Source organism: Neodiprion virginianus, chromosome 2 (genome assembly GCF_021901495.1).
Source record: "Neodiprion virginianus isolate iyNeoVirg1 chromosome 2, iyNeoVirg1.1, whole genome shotgun sequence".
In the NCBI taxonomy this organism is placed as follows: Eukaryota; Metazoa; Arthropoda; class Insecta; order Hymenoptera; family Diprionidae; genus Neodiprion; species Neodiprion virginianus.
This window is the reverse complement of record NC_060878.1, coordinates 8,988,539-8,993,358: the sequence shown is the minus strand read 5'-3', so window position 1 is coordinate 8,993,358 and position 4,820 is coordinate 8,988,539.

The following is a 4,820-nucleotide window of genomic DNA, read 5'->3' as shown; positions in this document are numbered from 1 at the left end:
CTGCGGCGACAGGGAATAGACAAAGACTCCTCCAGGTGTGACTCCGACATCTCTGGAACGTCCTGTTCCACGAGCTTTGGGTCGCGGCATGCGTGCGGCCCGCTTTTGACCGGCTAACGGGGGCCGAGAAATTCGACGTCGAGGACGAGGACGAGGACCGACTCCTGGTTACGCCACCGGACGACCCGGCCGCATAGCTCGGATTCGGGCATCAATGAAACGGTCGCGTGAATGAACCGCGGTCGCGTTGAAAAAATTCCGATCTCACGGTTCCAGGTGAATCGGGACCACGGACTATTCTAGCTCCCATTCCACGAGTGAAAACTCGCCAAATTCCGCTCCTAGGAGGCGAGTGTAAATTCTCCGCGATTGGGAGTCCACGAGACGGACACCGGACCTCCGCTCCTCGTGAGAAAATATTCCACTAATTTCTTCACAGGTTTTAGATCGCTGGGTCCGCTGGGCCCGATTACGCGCAACGCATCGACGCTCCATTAGTTTTAAATAATTGCTCGTCGACTAGGTGGAAATCATTTCTCGCGTACTACCGATCGGTTATAATTCATTCCAGCCTCTTTAACAGCCTAGATATCAACCGACTTAATCGAGCATGCACCATGCTACGCTCACTTGCCTCGAGCAAATGCCCACGATTAAATAAGACGTCTTGCGTCATTTATTTCCTGCGCACTTAATGGACTCGCTATACAGGTAAATTAGAGAAAAGTGTATCCTTCGACAACAACCAACTGTTGAAAATAATTTGACATGATGTGACAATTTTTTTCTTTGCATAACCAACTGCGCACGATCATACTTGCGGAGAAATATTTAAGGTTTTTTGGGTAATTTTAAAATGTCAAATTTCTCTGTTTGAACAAACTATTCAATAAATATCCAACACGGTTCACCCTCAAAAATAATATGTTGATATTGTTGGATATTTTCCGGTGGCATGTCCGGTCGATGTATCCGTAAAAGTATGGAGGGTGGAGGTAAGGAGAAGTATCTCATACGGGTTTTTAACCAAAAAGCGACGAATAGTGGTTCAACAAGTGACCAGAATGGCGCTAATCAGCAACGAAAGTTCAATCTTAACCTGGCTGATATAGATGGAGTGAAGTATGTCAAAGGTACGGAGGGTAGAGATGGTGTGAAACATTAGCTTACAACAACGCCGTCTTAACTGTACTCTATTTTATGAAAACTTTCTATACGCGAAGATAGTCCTCCTGACCTCCACCCTCCATGTAAAAAAGTCACGCGAAATTTAATCCCTGAATGAAATCACGGTGGGCTTCAATAATTACTCGCAGTGAGCGGAACCGCGCGTTCACTGATCAGCTTCAAGTTCTACCTGCAGGTGAGATTCAAGTACCGACGAGGAATGTTCGTGCGATGCATGCTGGGTACGCAGCCGGGCTAATCACCGCATAGATATCTCGAACGGTGAAGAGTCGTGTAATCGATACGTTTGCGAAGATATTAGCCGTTAATGAGGAAGAGCGAGGATGGCGAGGGGCTGGCGAAGTCGACTGGCTGTCGGGCTAATCCTGGTACATCCGAGGCTGACTAACCAGCAACCCACCCCGACACTTCCCGCTTAAATGCTCTTTTGTTTTTCCCTTGTCAAGCTCGTTTTCGGGATAAATGCTCTCTCCTGGGAAGAGAGACACCGGCTTACCTGCGACCGGGTCCGACGGGCGTGGGAGACACGACCACACCACCTACTTTGTACGCTTGGCAGAGAACCAAGAAAAAATAACACCCGAGTCAGAAAGTTTTCCAGCTAATTGCAGCAGCAGCTATATAACTATCATGTTTCTACCGTTGCCAAAGCACCGAGCTCACACCGGAGACCAATTTGTCCGGAGCTTAGTGTCCGATCTGAAATCCTTAATCAAGAAATTTTTTTTTTCCTTCCCCCTCATGATATATCGACTTCCTGTCGCAAGAGTATATACCTAACTACTGCTCGTTAAAACTAAAACAGACTCGTTGCAAGTCGCGAACGGAAGTCTCATAAATCTTGGAACACTTTTATTTTCACATTAGCGGAGAACTTGACTGGGGTTGAAATTCCACTAAAAGTTTCACACTGGTACTGACAATGAGGAAAAGGATTTTCAATTTACCTTAATTCCTGTGAAGTCACTCCAGATGATTGAAACCACATCTAGTTCCTTGACGTTTGTCTAGCCGTGTCCGATTGATTCAACGTAGTCAGTCACTGGTCGTAGATCCAACTCGTGCGAAGATCAAGTCCTGGCAATTCGTGCCAAGCCTCAAGGTATTTGTAGTCACAAATCACCCACCAACTCTATTAAAATAATGTCCAGTGGTCCAAAGTTATTCCGCGTTATTTTTTAACACATCAAGTAGAGTTGGGTCATTTCAAACAGTGTGTATCTATTCCAACTTATTCGGAGCCACTTGAAATCTTGCAGTGTGAACTTATTTCAGCACACTACTTAAAAAACCAGAAGACATTTGTTAACACGACAAAAGACAAGTATGTTTTCATCTCTTTAAGATTCCGAAATGATTCCTATCGCGCGATCATGGTGACCTTACGGATGACGTCAAGTTAGTCGAAAGAATTCCTTTGAATCAACTCTCGTTTCAAATATCCCGAAAGAACAAAGACCTCCATAGTCTCCTGAGGGTTGAAACAAGCCGGGGCAGCGAATAATCGGCGCTGAGGGAAGTTAACTTCCCGGAAAAGCTGGGTGTGATTTTTTTTTTTTTTCTTATTTTTTTAAAGAGGGTAGAGGGTAGAGGGTCACGAACCGGTGGGCATAACTTTTCTTTGACTTACCGAATGATTGCTCGTATAATTTAATTTAAGTTACGAGCGGCGATAGTGCGACAGTGATATCGCGTGTAACCAGCGGCCACAAATCAATTAGAGAGCTTAGAGAGAGGCTGGGCCGGGTTGGATCTTTCGGGAGGTCGGTATCACCTCAGCATGGCGATAACCGCGTCGGTGCAGCGTGCTGTAAACATCTTTACTGCCCGATAACCGCACCACCACATCCACCGGCAACCCTGTATATATTCACGTGCCGGCTTATCTCGGTACCATTTTGTACCGTAGATTATTTTAATTATTGGTTCACTCTCGTTATTGGACATCGAGCTGCGGGCAGCTCCGCCGAGGGATTCGCGGAGACCCGATTTTACCGGCTCCGAGTATCAATTCTGGGCCCGCCCTGAGCTGCCCGGTTATATAATTTCCGTCCCGTTCTGGCGGGACGATCGGACCCCGCGGGACTGTAACGGGGCATTCCAGCGCAGCGAGGGGTCCGTTTGTTTCATTCCTGGTCCCGGGGTCCTCGGGGCCTTAACTCCTAGACGACGAACCCCCGCCGGAGTTTAGTGTTTGTTTTACCTCGACAGTCGTAGCAGCTGGATACCGACAAGTGCGTGTTAATAAAACGAAGACGAGTCGAGAGAGAGAGAGAGAGAGAGAGAGAGAGAGAGAGAGAGAGAGAGAGAGAGAGAGAGAGAGAGAGAGAGAGATTGACCGCGACGGGCGTCGCGCGGCGCGACCAAACTTTCGTCGGCGTCCTCGTCCTCGTCGACGGCCTCCCTCCTTAGGGACTATCTTCCCGAGCTCCAGGCGACGTCCCACGGCGACGACGATGCTCCGACCGGCGTAGATCCCCGCGCAATGCATCACCCACGTGCGTCGGTGCGCCCGGTGTGCGCCACCATCGGTATTAGTCACCGCGCGAGGAGGGCCCAGATACCAACTGCCGGGCCCAATTGAGTCTTTGCCATAAAATAAGCCGTAAAGGGTCGGCCGTCGAGGGGCGCGAGGGGGGTGAGGGGGGAGGGCGGTGGGAGGGGGGAGGGCCGCCAGCGCGCGCGGACATTCAAATTTATGATAATGCTTATTCCCGGGCAGAGACGGGGTTATCAATATTATTATTATTGTTGTTATTATTAGTATCATTGTTATTATCGTTGTTGTTATTATTGTAATAAAGAACGGAGATTTCATAAACGGAGGGAAACCAATAAATTTCGTCCACCGACCATCGTCGAGGGGTTAAACTAACGGTGCGATAATCTTATTATATACAACGCGGCTCTTTGGTCGTAATCCAGTCATGCATCACGCCCAGGAGCTATCAATTCATAACTTGTTAAACTTGTTTTATGAATACTCGAACAACCGTGTGTATGTATTACTGGGGAAAATCTCTATTGTATCTCTCAACGTTGGGTATATTATAGGCGTGGGGCGGGATTGAACGTCAGAAACCCTTAATTTCGAATTATTTAGTGGCGCAGCTTCTAGTAAAGAAATCAAACTTTGAAGAAACGACATTTTTTATTTTGTTTTTCGGAACTTTGCTCTGTCGTAACTTGAATTTCGGAACTTTGAGCCGTTGGCTTTTAGACCGATCGAAACTTTGATCTTTCGTCACAGTGTTGATTTCTTCGCTTTAACTCTCGTCACGAAAAAATACGCAATTCAGCGCTTTCGGAATTTCAACCCCGCCCCATAGAAATGTGCCCGGAGAGAAGAAAAATAGCAGATTTCACTCTGAATTGTAGGTAAAGACTTAAAAAGAGACACATCAACGTTTTTTTTTTGTCAAAAATACCCATGTCAAATATACTTTTCACTACAATTGTGGCTGATTTTAGTCTGCACACAGTGGTTTTCACTGTTTCCAGAGTAAATTTTCCATTTTACGATGCGTATTGTGTCAAAAAATGTGTCATATCCCTGTTTACCCGCAGTTTTGAATAAAATCTACTTTTTTCCTCCAGCTTTCATCATACCCTGGGTAGCAGATCCTCGGATT